The following is a 15,398-nucleotide window of genomic DNA, read 5'->3' as shown; positions in this document are numbered from 1 at the left end:
AGTCAGTTGAAAAGTCATTTTTCAATTCCATTTGACACTATTACATACTCTTAAATCTTGAAATAACTAAAAACTAACAAAAGTGCAGGGAAGAAATATTTGAGAAATTATGTTTCCCACGATAAACTTGGAATGCATGCAAAAATGTTCCCCTTACACATAATCGATACAACAAGTTGAAGAAATTAAAAACAAAGAAATATGAACCGCATTCAAAATTTACCATACATATGACATCAATATAACTTCAAAATGTGAATTATAATGATGTTAAAAAAATATTTTAAAACATATAAAGGTCTTTTGCATTATCAAAAAACAAACATGTTCAAGACTGAAAAACTAAATCAATACATCCACACATACTGCACCTATGTGAATAATACAATTTGCATTATGAATAACTGAAAATGCATTTCCATTTTCAATGGCATCATCAAAATCCTCCACCATTTGTAGATAGAAGCATGAGGCTATCTCCTTAATATAACTTCAAAATGTGAATTACTATGATGCTCAAAAAAATATTTAAAAACATTAAACATACATATGGTCTTCAGTAATATTAAAAAAAAAGAACATGTTCATGCCTCAAACATTAATTAACTACATCCACAGGTAGTGGAGCTATCTCAAAAATAGAATATGCATTAGGAATTAGCAAAAAAATATTTCCATTTTCAATCACATCATCAAATTCTTAAACTGTTTGTAGATAGAAGCATGATGCTTCAAGCATAGACAATCCATCAACAATTGTTGTTTTGCACAGTCGACTCAGTAAATCATACAACTTTAACTACACTCTAGACCAACAGAGCATAAGGACTTTTTCTCCAACTATAAGCAAAGGTAGGTAATTTTCACATTTACTATTTATATCCAAAGAGACAGATTGAATCAATGACCATTTGTGTCCCCAATCATCTTCAAAATATTCCAAACTTTGCTCTTTCAACAGTTGACCAAATTGAAAATTATCTATCTCTTCCAATAACCAAACAAACGTGCAACCATTATTAACAACATAAACAAGTTGATTCTTTTATAACCCTAATGACATACATTTGTATGTCAACAATAGGAACAAACGAATAACCCCAATTATTTTTATTCAATTCCAACCAATAGATAGTGTAACCATAAGTAGGGTAATCTTCATAATCTCTGTCTAGATATACCTAATAAAACTTTTCTTTAAAGAAGATAGCCTCCTTTGGTGGAGTTACACCATTGTATGGAAGCTTCGTCCTCTTCCAAACGTTGTCAACACTACTGCAAATGATAAAATGTGAGTCCATGTTTTTACAAACATGTTTCAAAAACACCCATTCATATTTTCCTGGACTGTATTTTTGAAATAAAGAGAAGAATCCTCGCTCCCCAACACTAAGAACTCCAACATTTCTAAATGCCTTCGTAAAAGGGTTGATAATGAAATAATTTTTTGTATGCAAATAACTTCCAAGTGTGTTGAAGAGAATCATTGATCCCACTGTACATTCAATTTTGTATGTAGAATGAAGAAAAGGAAACACCATAGTCAACAAGCGACCACTATTGTTAAGGTATGATTCTAGGAAGCAATCATTGGGAAAATGAGTGGACAAAGAAATAAATCCTAACTCTTTCTCACGACATCGATCACAAGCCGCAAGAAAAAGCAGGTTTTCCAAAACAAGACACCATTGTCTACAAACCAACTTAAATTTCATCAACACCGACAAAGGAAGCCAATGAAAGAGAAGCTCAATAATGTCAAAGGGGAGAAATTTCCAAATAGCAGTATCCATACCAAAAGCAACAACCTTTGTTGGCAACAAAGGAAAACTTCCCTTGTGTACTGCAAAGAAAAAAAGAAAAACGTTAAATCACAATAGCAACAACATTCATTCATTATTTTAATCTGAAAATCAATTAGGAAAACAATCCATTTTCATCATTACTTGGTTTCTATATACTTCAATATTAGACTAAATAAATTAAATAGTGCAACTTAAAAATCCAAAATTATTCAAATTTATAACCACTGCGCAAGAACCATTTTTTCAAAGATTTCCTCAAAGATGGGCAAGTTAAAAGTTTTCAAAATTTGAAAAATGTCATCCCCTAAACACTTAATAAATCTATTTGTTAAATAAATTCAAACTAATATTGAATAGATACAAAATTAAGATAGTTATATACATATAGCTTCTCATAAATTACTCACCAATTATTTTATATGTTTTTTTAATAATAATAAAAAGTTAATTCACATTAACAAACAAAAGCCAATAATGACTGTCTTTATTATTCATTATTAACTGAATTATGATATCATTTTTCACCTTCCAAATATATGATAATTATCCTCATTGTTAATTCAATTATTATGATATATATATAAATAAATAAAAAGAATACATTTGAACATTCTTACACATCTATTAAGCACTCTAACATAGTTCCGAAAGCTATATGAAAACCAAAAAACATTATGTCTAACATAGTTCCGAATTATTATGATATTTATAAAAATAAAATAAAAAGAATACATTTGAACATACTTACACATCTACTAAGCACTCTAACATAGTTCTGAAGGCTATATGCAAACCAAAAAACATTATGTCTAACATAGTTCTGAAGGCTATATGCAAACCAAAAAACATTATTTAAATAACTCAACATTTTTCATAATGTTCGTGAATTGTTATGACACATTAGATGGTGTATGCTATAACTTTAACATTGTTTAGGATTCTTTATAACCTTGCGGTCCTTGTTTACGTGTCACCATCCCCCTCATACCAAAAAAAAAATTACTTGGATCATTAACTATCTACCATGTAAAAATATATTTGCTTTCCTTGCACATTTAAGTGCTGCCAATGCACATGGTTATTGGGTTTGATGGTCATAATTATGGATATGAATCTTTATAGGCATTTTAATTATCATTAGTTTTCTATAATCATACAAACTTGTTTTCTAAGGTTTGCATAGTCCTTGGCACATTAAACCAATTATCGCATAGTTTAATCATTAGGCGTAGGTTCATATTCCAAATCTAAATATACATGCTTAGTTATGTCCATCAGATTCATGGTGGTATGGTTTAATGTCTAATATGAGAGAACATTAAATTGGTCGGGTTACATGTACCCCAAATTTCTTGAATCTTCCCTCCATTCACACACAAATGACACCTGGAGCCTCCTTTACTGTGGGATCAAGGATTGTTCAACTGTGGATGCGTTCTTGGGATCCGTAGATGATCAATGGCTTAGGAAACTTGGGAACACATCAACGGTGGAGAGGACTTCGCGGTGGGTGAAAGGTAACTACCTCTGCCTCCCGTGCCCTTCTGTCGCTCATTCGACTCCTCCGTTGAGCGCTCTGCCTCTCTCTACAACCTGGTTAGGGTTTCACATACTCTTCCTTCTGCTCAGGTTTTCTGGGGGTCTTTCCCATCATGCGACTTCGCCCATGAACCAACTACTCATCGGGTCCACTTTCTTCACGCCATACATCATGGTAAGTTGAATCTTTGCCAAATTTCTAAGGGTTTCATGATTTTTTTTAAGTTTCTCTCTGGTTCTTCATAAATTCACTTGTCTCGACAGATCTCACACTCCATTTCGTGATGCAGGTACTTGGCCCTTTTCCTGGTGTGAAACAGATATGTCATTGAGTTCCTTCAAACCTCTAGCACTCGTCTTGGGTAAGAATTAGTTTATTTTTGTGTATACTATGGAGTTTACTTGATTGTTCCCTCGATTTTCCAGGGTTAACCCTTACCTTTCCATGTTAGGTTTTCCAGAGCAGTAAGCGAAAGATGAAGAGTTTCCACATGTGAGGGCACCTCCTGGATGGCTTTGGCACTCCAGGTGTGGTACTTGTGTAAACTCCTGCTCGTAGTAAAGGGTTCTTAATTTTCGCCTTGTTGTTAACAGCAGCAGGGTTGCAAGCGCCATGGCTTGGTTTTTAATGTTCTGTAATTTTTATTTTTTAAAGACTTATGTAAGATGAACTAAGACTCCTAATTACATTTTGGAGACGATTCTTCTGTGAAGAAACTAGTTCTTTCATTCGCACTAATTAAGATCTAGGTCTTATTTTGTTTTCCATACGGCAACAGTTTTCTGGGTATGCAAATTGAAAATATTATTTTGTTCTTGTATATGGCTATAAGCGTTGTTTCTCTTTTCACTTTGCACACAGAATGTTTGTGATTTATTCTTAAGAATATAGGTATATGTGTCTTTAAACTATTTACAATTTGTTGCTTCAATTCTTTGCATTCGGGGTTCCTTCAATTAGGACCGTCATGCAGAGTCGAAGGTATTTGACCAGCACTGTTAGCTTACCTGAGTTATTTTATAGACTTTCAATTATTGTATGAGCTATAAAAATTTTACCACCAATTTAATGGTTTACTATATAGTCTAGTACCCAGTACCTGGGTTTATTGTTTTTAGTGATGGTAGAGTTTTTGCTTGTTAACTAATTTCTCGGCTCCTTCCAGTAACTCGGATTTCCCAGGCCTTTTCTCTGTAGGGTTTTTTCTCCCCTACAAAGAGACATCTACTTGTGTAATCGTCCAATGTTATAGTTTGACCTTTCTGCCTTTGATGAGTCATATGCAACTCCCATTCACCACTCATGGTCTATAACTTCCTTTCAATCATTCTCGGTGACTTAACAAGACCAAATATTCAGTTAATAATCTGCTTAAGAAGAGGTTGTACATCTAGTGTAACTTACTAATATGAATGTTATGTATATAGAATTGCTCCTGTTTATATGCTTAATAAACATAGATACCAGATTTCCATAATATAAACATATTTGTAACATTCATAGTAATTTTCTTCAATCACGGGTAATAGGTTAACATCATCATTATTTCATTCCTTTCATAGTCATTGTGCACTATTTAGGAATAAAATAAAGATTTAGTTACTTATATTTTTCTATAATCTACTAACAGAAAATGATTTTATACCAAACTATACTTAACCCAACATAGTCAGTATCATGTCATCATTCATCCATTTATCAACCATTCTTGTAAATATTTACTCGGGTTGAATGCCAGGCATTACTTGTCGAGGTTCCAGTAAAGTATGGTTTGTTTTATTTATGTATCGTTGGGGTTCAACAACTTGCATGTTAGAAGTACCTGTAGATTCACAAGGGTTTCTGACCCTAACTGTTATTGTTAATTTTGTATTATTTCGAATAAAGGTCGTACTACCCAAATACAATTTTTCCTTCACATAATTACTATGATGATTAATTTATTTCAAGTTATTATCTATGCAAGTTCTAGGTTTAGTTCTTTTGTTATGTTTGTTAGTCTATGATTCTAGTAAATGCAAATTCAATTTAATTACGTCTTGTTGACTTCTGTTTCGAAACCTCTCATTTTATCTTGCACAGTTTCCACTCTTGGGCAGTGAGAATATCTATAGTGGTGAATTAATTGCTCAGGTAATAATCATTTACTCTATGTATGTTGTAACACATTTTCCTATTATGGCTTCCACCCCAATGTGGAAATTCTTGTTTTCTCCAGTACATGAGTTATTTGTGATGGTCTGGTTTGATTAGCCTTCTTAAATAGATACAAAATTAAGATAGCTATATACATATAGCTCCTCATAAATTACTAACCAATTATTTATATGTTTTTTTTTAATAATAATAAAAAGTTAATTCACATTAACAGCTAGTGCACTAAAGAGCTAGTCTTATCTTATAGAGTTATTCATTATAGCAGTATTATAACTTCAATTCACTTACCGAAACGGAACACACAATCAGTCGTTCCTACCCATATGCATGACCCTTATTGAGGCGAAACAGGAGTTCCTACAGCATCCGCCCATAACCACCTGTCAGAGACAGGAGAGGAGTCTGACCAAAGGGAGGCCTTGCCGAGAAGAACCGGTATCTTATAGAGTTAGTCGTTATAGTAGTACTACAACTTCAGTTCACTTACCAACATGGAATAGACAATCAATCGTTCCTACATGTAGGCATGACCCTTAATGAGATGGAACAATAATTCCTACAACACCTTCCCATAACCACTTGTCAAAGACAGGAGAGGAATCTGAACAAAGGGAGAACTTGTTGAGCATAGCCAGTCAGAGCTAGAAGCACTCTAGTCAGATCCCTTGTCCAACCGAAGGGAGGCCTTGTCGAGTAGAACTAGTACCTTATAGAGTTAATCGTTATAACAGTACTATAGCTTCAGTTCACTTACCGGCATAGAACACATAATCAATCATTCCTACTTGTAATCATGACCCTTACCGAAACGGAATGAGAGTTTTTACAGCACCTACCCATAACCACCTGTCAAAGACAGGAGAGGGGTCCAACCAAAGGGAGGCCTTGCCAAGTAGAACCAGTCAGAGCCCCAATGCGCTATAGGAAACGGTTTGGTGGATGCATTCTTTTACAGTGAATAAGAATGGACATTATCATTTCGATTTGGTTTATTGTTACTATTTACAACACTTGTTATAATCAGTACCATTCAAGTATTCAACTATTTCTAGATTCAATCTTCTATACTTCACCATCTCGTGTTATATCTTTAATTAAAACTTTACATATGAATTACATGGAAATTCATTATTTCTGGATCTAAGCTTCTATACTTCACCAGCTCATGTTATATCTTTAATAAAAATTTTACATACGAATTACATGGCAATTCATACTTTCAATAGAAAATGAGGTTCAGTTGTCTTAGTCGTTTGAAGAGAGACGACCACTCTCGTATTCCTCTGCAACTCTAGTATTCCTATGCAATGCCAAGCTTCCATAAAATATGAAATTCCAAAAGCATGCAAGTGGTCTCAGCATCCACGATGATGGCAACCGTTTTGCAATCCACCCCCACCCCACCCGTTTTAGCATCCACTTCTAGAAAAACTAATCACTTAAGACTGGTACAAGTAGTCATTAACCTTTAGGAAAAAAAATTTAACTTTTAATAACTTTTATCATAGTAAATTAATTTTGATAACTTTTACCATAGTAAATTACTTTTAATAATTTATTTCTAACATAGTAAATTAATTTTTTAAAGGCTGAGTCTAGCTCAAATGCTTTCGCGGAGGTATTTAGGTTTATTCCAATGCAGTCCAGTAAAATTGTCGCTTCGAATAAGGAAAATGTTTGTTTATTCGACCTTGGTCATGGAATTCATGGAAGCCAAATATAGTAAGATTTGTTTCAAAATAACTTCTCTGATTTTTGTTATAAAAAACACAGTAACATTTAACTTTAACGTGTTTTTTTAACTTTTAATAACTTTTACCATAGTAAATTACTTTTAATAATTTACTTTTAACATAGTAAATTAATTTTTTAAAGGTTAAGTCTAGTTCAAATGATTTGTCGGAGGTATTCAGGTTTATTCTAGTGCAGTCGAAGGAAAGAAAGAAAGAAATTATTTTAACATCCACGAGGCTAAAGATAGCCTATGGGACAGATTGCTTCTTCATTTGCTTGATGTATTCGGCCCTTTTTCCGTGAAGCTTCAAAATAAATGATCCCAGCTTCTCGACAAACCCCTCGCTAAATAGATTATCCCAAGAGCTAGCTGCCAACATATCTGCATAAATTTCCCTGTTGTCTTTGAAGGCCTCACATTCTAAAATTAAATGTTTTTCTATTTCCACTTTTCCGGAAGAGCAAAAAATGCATACTCTTTCCTCCCACACTTCCTTTGGCCTTTTCCAACGCCATGTTTTACAACAGAGTTTATGAGAATTAGTCCTTAACTGAGCAATAAGAATTTTGGCTCTCCAAGAAATATTGGCCTCTATGTATGCTTTTGGTTGATGACTATGAGTGGGATTAAACACTTCAATATAGTAATTTTTCTTTCTTCCTAGCTCCTTGTCCCAAGTACGCTTGTGGAACTTTTCCATAACAAAAGCTTTTATCTCTTTGTTGTTTATGGGACACGTGTTCAAGCAAATACCCCATTTACTAAACCATTTGTTATTTTGTTGCATCCAAGTTTTTTTTTCTCTTGCACAATCTATCATTAAAGACAACCTTAGGCCATCTACCCTCTTCCATTTTCTCTTTTTTTTTTAAATACCTTATGACTCGCACCATATCAATTGCTTCAATAGGAGCAGTCCCTATTTCACTTAACAAGATATCATAAGGAACTGCACTTTTAATCTTAAATTTGTTTGTAATCAAACACTTTTGAATAAAAGTGTGGCTTGGAATAACGAAAAAGGTTGTTTATTCATAACCTAACTTTTACAACGTAACACTCATTATAAATTATAAAAGTGAAATTAACTTTTACGAAATATTCATCAACTAACTTTTACAATGTGTTAACACTGCGGCCAACACTTCGAAACTAAATATTGCCACATGTTTCCTCCTTTTCTTTTGCCTTTTCGCAGTTGTCAATTAAACACTTAGAATATTATGGGCATATTCGCGCTTCATCAGATCCGTCTGTCAATTATCAATAATAATAAAAAGCAAAAACAAAAACAAAAGCCAACCAACCTCTTCCACCAAAAATTCACATATATACACCTATCGACGAATTACAAATTAAGAAAAATAAAATAATAGTTTTATCTTTATCCAAATTAAAAATATAATTCTTGAAGTATTAAAACATTAATAAAAACCACTCATGGTCCCTCAGTATATCAACAATTATCATCAATACAAAAGAAATGTATTTTAATAGCCACTGAAAAAACAACAAAAACACATATCTGCCCATAGTTGTATAGTATAAACATGACAATTTATACTATACAGCTATGTGGCAGATATATGTTTTTGTTGTTTTTTCAGCGGCTATTAATAGATAGATTTTTTGTATTGATGATGTATGTTGATAAACTGACATTGAGGGACTATGAGGGCTTCTGTAGGCCCAATTTTACTAAAAAAAATTGACATCCCTCTCACTTTTTGAGAGGATTTTGGGAGAATGCTTCAGTATCAGCTTTGTAACATTTTTATATATAATAAAAAGGTACGATTTTTTCCCTAAAAAAAATAAATAAATAAAATATATATATATATATATATATGTATAAACAAACCAACTTAGATCCATCTTCACCCATAATTTATCAAGCATCGAATGGGATCAAATTTCTCTAGATACAAACTTTCAATATTTCCTTAAGTTTTGCACTCTAAAAAAAGTTGTACCTCGAAAATTTTGATCATAGATATGGGATTAAGATGGATCTAAAATTATTACATTCAATACATTATTATTTGGGCGATCAATATATATTTAAATTTAAAGAATTAGATATTGTATAAGGTGGATTTGTATAAACATATCTCAAATGTAATTTGTAATTTGTAATGGTTTATAAGTCAATTTAGATCCATCATAACCTTGAATTTATCAAGTATTTAGAGGGATCAAATCTCTCAAAGCACAAATCTTTAACCTTTCCTCAAATTGTACATTTTATAAGAGATTTGAACTTTGAAAGATTTGATCCCTCTTGATGCTTAATAAATTTAGAGATAAGATGAATCTACACTAATTTACATTTAATACATTGTTTAATTGATCCATGTATATTTATATTTATTTAAAAGAATAAATATTATAAATATTATATAAAGTGGATTTATATAAGAGTATCTCAAATGTGATTTCTAATTTGTAATGATTTAATGAAACACAATAAGAAATATCATATTGATTGAAATATATAACTTTGGATTTAAAGCATTTTAAATTTATAATGTATCTCTTATTTATATAGTATTTTTATTTATTTTTTTGTTTTTAGGTGTATAAAATGTTTATTATATTTTTTGGTGTGAAAAATGTTATTCAATAATTATAGTTAATATTTACGAAGAGATATGATGGTCCAATGTTTTCGAAAATGTAAACAATCGTATGAGATAAAATATCAATAGTTACAATTGTAGGTTTCAAACCTAAAATCGGTTGATATACAAAATTACAATGTAGACAACAAGCAAGAACAAGAGTGAATTAGAGAGACAACATCATAATTTCAATTTGTATAATGAGCATGTGATTGTGTATCCATTATATATTTGTAGGAAATATTCCTAATAAGATATGACATTCTTTTCTAATACATAGATAGGTATATGCAATGAAATAATAAGGTGTATATTTGTGTATTTTATCATTGTATGAGAAATACAACGAAATGATTCATATGTAAAATGAACTTGTAATAACATTAATGTACTGAAATTTATTGATACTGAAATCAAAATAGATCTCTGGTCATTTTTTTATTTCTTCTTGAATCGAACAAAGATGTAATTTGAGATCATTTGATGAACACCATGTCCAATAAGTTGTAATTCAATCAAATAATAGCAATGTAATGTTGTTTAAATTACCTTATCCTTTTGCCTCTTTTTTTTAGTTCACGAACCCAGGAGATTGGTAACCATTACACCCACGGAATGTATGTATCAGGCAAGTCCACCTGAAGGGATCACCTCCTATCGGCTCAACCACGGATCCTAGCCCCAAGGATGTCGAGAAAATTGAACTCGTGACCTCTCAATAGTAAAGGTGCTTTAACGACAAGGACTCGACCAATTGAGCTAATCCTAAGGGATTTTACCTTAACAGATGTTGATTGCAGATTCCATAATATTTTAGAGATTTAATGGGCATGAGAAAACTCAACCAAAGTTATATGGTTGACTTTGCTCATGTTCATTGAATTTCCAGGTAATCGACATAAGGATGGCCATTTAAATTTGTAGTTTTGAAAAGCAAAATTGTTTCATCCATGAAGAAAAATCCATTGCAGACATTGAACCAATAACTTAATCCATCTATATTGCTTTTAAATATTTCTTTTTTGAATGATACATGTCTTAGTATTATTTTTTCCATAATTGGTCATTTGCTATAACCCTTCTATATGTGGTCACAAGACAACTTGCATAGCCTTAGACGAAGCCATAATTTGATCATTTTTACTTGAATCTAGAACCCAACAATTATTGACCAAACATATTATAGATCTATTGAATAAATGCATAGATAGATTCTTAACTTAATTAGTGAAAGCAAATTACACATAACTAATCTTAATCACAATGAAAAAACAAATTTTGCCCAATCAACAATTTTTCTTGAACTTACTTGGGCTCTTGTCTAAGGATAATGGCCCAACTAAGATAATTACAAATACAAAATTCTTTGGATCTGATACAAAAGATCAAGCCCTAAATTGGTTTTCGATCTCCTTGGATGATCTAGATCTCCAATGTTTCCCTTAAGCACTTCCTTAGCCCTCGCACACTAGAGTATCACACTCCTTACATGAGAAAATCTCTCTCAAAGGCTAGTGTTGTTGTGTGGTGTGCCTTATCCTATCATTAACCTTGCTTTTATAACTTTATATTGAGCTAAATACCTAATCCTAATCTTCGAAGTGATTGATGGTTGAGCATAGATCTTGCCTTACTTGAGATCAATGACTAAGATTAAAACAAAAACACCAAAGTAATTTACTTTACTTTACCTATTTTATTTAGCTCAATTAGCCAACATAATAATTATGTGCCTTTCCTAAGTTTAAAACTTAGGCTAAGTTACATTAGAAACTTTCTCACACTTGATAAAATCTCCTAAGAATACTTTGGGTGACTTCTACATGCCTAGACACTTAGGCATGTGCAAAATTACCTGCTTGAACTACAAACATCAATACTCCCTCTTAATGAGGGAGTTACTTCTACCTTCTATAACTGGCTTCGATCTGGAATTGCATCCATTGTCATGGCTTCTCCATCTACACTGGAATCCTTCCCTACTACCTGGTTTGAAACATCCTTAAATTGTTGCTCCCCTTGGACTGGTTCCTAGAATCCTCCTATTCTTAAATATTTTGTAAGGTCATCTCATACTAAGAGACCTTCTTGATAGGCTTGGAGGAATTCCTGATTTCTACTCCCCACATGAATGTAAAGGTTGACTCCCTTTGAACTTCTCTGCCTTTGAAGCTTCTCGCTCCTTGTTCTCTGCCACTATAATGCTTCTTATCATTGCTCAAATAAGCTAGCTCTTTAACCTATACATGTTACTCTCTCTAATTCGAATAATGTAGCCCTCATTAGAGCTAGATCCCATGGGTTTCATCGGTGCATAGCTATCCTATAATGCTACATAGAATCCCTTCTTCTATATCATAGATATTAAGAGTGAAATTCTCCTTAGTTCTGGAACCCACAACACATCCTTCATGTCCAACCTACCTATTGGGTTGAGCTAGAATATCATTGTTCCAACCTCTCTCACTGCATGTTTGGTACCAACACCAAATTCCACATGAAATTCCAAGTCCCACTCTATCAAGTTGTCAAACAACTTTGTGCTTCTATCTTTTTCGCCCTTGTGCTAAGTCTTTATAGAACACATAAAAAAATTGATGGTCTATATATCTATAAAGATATTTCTTGTGGATCTATCTCAGTCCTTTAAGGCACCCACTAAAATAATTTGTTGTCAATCCCACGACTAGTATGTTATCCCTCTCTCCCTTTGAAAGGTGATCTTTGTCAGTCATTGTTGGAAACATAGGTAAACCCATATACTCTTGTATGACTTTTATTATCTATTCTTGCTAGCTAATATCAGCTTTGTCAACTACTACCAGTGTGTGCTTTTCACAACATTTTTTTTCCCAATGAATTTGCACCCTCTCACAATTATTTATGACTGAGACTACACACTCTGCATGCAGTGTCTACTCATAGCGGATTGTCATGTCTTTGCACTAGCCCCCTCTCGATTTTTCATCACTTCTCATTGTCCTCACGTCAACCACACTTACAGGCTCAACTATCTCATGACTACTCCTAGGATGTTGTGTCTATGTTCTAGTGGCTCTACACTTGTCCCCTTACTCGTAGCCTTGTGATAGACCTATAGCCCTCATGACCACTAATTTTTATGGTATCTTGGTAACCATTACTAGATTTCTTGTCCATTTTATCTCACTTCTTTGTAATACTACCCTTGTTCACATAATCATATGCTTCCCTATCTTCCCTAGTAGATCTTTGGCAAAGTACACCCTTATCATCATAGTCATCTTTGTTGTCGCTTACTACCTTGCATGAACTAGTTGATTTCTCTTTCACACTTCTCAATGCCTTCGATGCTAAAAATACTTATAGTTTTTGTCCTTCCAATACACGGTGACTCTAGGCTCTCCATAATGCATCACATGGGCAGATTTAGAGGTTTGACTCACCCATTGAAGGCCTACCCACATACATATCACTGGAAAGCCAATTCATTATGCATATGGTCTATCAATTTTATTATTATTATGACCATATACACGTGCAGTGAAATTAGGTACATGCATTGTGCACATTAGAAGCTATCATCTATGCTTCGGGTTTGTAGGAACCATTGTGAAACACAAAACCCTCATGAGTCAACCTTAAGGGATTTTGGGATCTACTATGCAAACCATGCGAATAGTAGTCTCCATAGGCTTCACAATGAGAAATTCCCATTTCCACTTATGTCAATCATCTTCATGTCATTGCATTCGACTAAGCCTCTTGACCGCTTACATACCCTTCAGCACTTGCAACCAATGGATCCCTTTTTCCCCCATGAACTGTCAATTGCCACTTCCTATGCTTGACTTGACATAGTTGGTTGTCCTATCACGACCGTGAATCTCGTTGTTGCCTAGTCTCCTTGTGCATACCCTGTCGTTGCCTGTGTGATCACCAAATCTTGTGTGTGTAATATCACTATCCCTTTTACATGCAACTATGTGGTGTCAGCTAGCGAAAGTCAACCACCCGTGTACCCTGCTCTTCATTCTATGATTCTTCACTCTTGTAGTGGCTAGGTGTATCTAACACACTCAATCATCTGCCTCCTTTTTTTATTTCATTTATTTGTCCCTTTTTTTAATTACGTCGATAGGAATTCTATTATGAGGTTCTTCTTAGTGACACTATAGAGATTTCTTCTCCTCCATTATAGAGATTATGTCTTGTATAGGTGTCATCATTTGTGTCTTCCATTTATCTTTATCCACATGGTTCTCAACTCAAAAGTTGTATAGTTCACTAGAAAATGTTGACCGATGGCCATTGTATTATCCTATCCACTTGGAGGGCCCTGCTCTAAATATCTTCACTGTCACGGCAAGACCTATGCAGCAGTTTTCAGAAATGTCACAGGAAGACTTGTGCAATAGTTTTAAGAAATTTCACAGGAAGACTTATGCAGCAGTTTTCAAAAATTTAAAATGACAACTATGTGTGTTATAACTTTCAGAAAAAATGTAGGCCCTTGCAAAAACATCAAATATGGAAGATCCCCTACAAAAACATCAAAATATGCTTGCTTATACTTGAGTATTGTACTCAGATTAAAATTCATAATTAGAAGAAGCAACGACAAATTTTTGAAACACAAATCCTTACCTCATCTTCGAAGCAATGACATATTTTTGAAACACAAATCCTTACCTCTTGGAAGAGATTTTCATTCATTATATCCTATAGTGCATCTCAAGGCCATTTCAATCTCCATTTTATTTCTGGGCATTTACTTAAAACCAAAAAAAAATAGCAAACTTTAAAGGAACAAGAATATCATTGTATCTGTTAAATATGAATTGCATACATATAATAGAACTCAGAAAAAGAACAAAGACTTTGAAGGAACAAGGGTATCACTATATCTATTAAATATTATCTCTTTAAAATACAGAGTGAGGTATTATATTGAGAGAAAACTAAGATGGGTCTGACATTAAATTACATATTATCTTGATTTATGTAGAGAATTTCATCCAAAATGTTTACAAGTCAGGTCTATTATTCTAAGATGATTTTAAATAGATGATGAGGAGTTCAAATCCTAGGATTGGAGATGAAGGTAAGGCTACATTTCCTCTAAGTCCCCTATCTATATTCTTGGAAGCGAGGAACGACCTTTACAGGTCTACAAGTTTTGCAAACAGATAGATATCCTCTTCACAACGATGGAAGGCATGATTATCCTTCTCTTTCCACATTTGCGCTGCTTGGACTATAACATGACATAGGGCATAAAGAATCATAATTACAATTGCAGCTACACGAATGGAAATATAAAAATAGACATAAGGAATATGCCATATCTTGCATATGTTCAGGTTGGAATTGGGAGAAAAGCAAGAGAAGCATAGAATGACAAAAAAAGGACATACATCATACACCACAACATGGTATGCATCTAGAATGGCAGTGGTGGCCTCTTTGGCTTCTTTCCAAAAAGAGAGAAGAGACAACCATTTTAGTATTATAACTAGAATGCCTCTACAAATAGTAAGAAGGGTGCTTGAAAGTTGAAT

General features: G+C 33.3%; 1 long non-coding RNA gene across 1 annotated transcript; it reads left to right on the top strand.

The window, feature by feature from the left end:
• The first annotated feature begins 3,305 nt into the window (after positions 1–3,305).
• LOC149168691 (uncharacterized) lies at positions 3,306–4,125 on the top strand. Its single transcript, XR_016259339.1, has 3 exons — positions 3,306–3,519; positions 3,635–3,706; positions 3,797–4,125. It is a non-coding gene; the product is annotated as an uncharacterized LOC149168691 (long non-coding RNA).
• The last annotated feature ends 11,273 nt before the right edge of the window (positions 4,126–15,398 follow it).

This window comes from Pinus tabuliformis, chromosome 4_2 (assembly GCF_031772625.1).
Source record: "Pinus tabuliformis cultivar Carrire ecotype Pingquan chromosome 4_2, CPIR1, whole genome shotgun sequence".
Taxonomy (NCBI): domain Eukaryota; kingdom Viridiplantae; phylum Streptophyta; class Pinopsida; order Pinales; family Pinaceae; genus Pinus; species Pinus tabuliformis.
The sequence above is the reverse complement of the archived record's forward strand: the minus strand, read 5'-3'. Positions and strand labels throughout refer to the sequence as shown.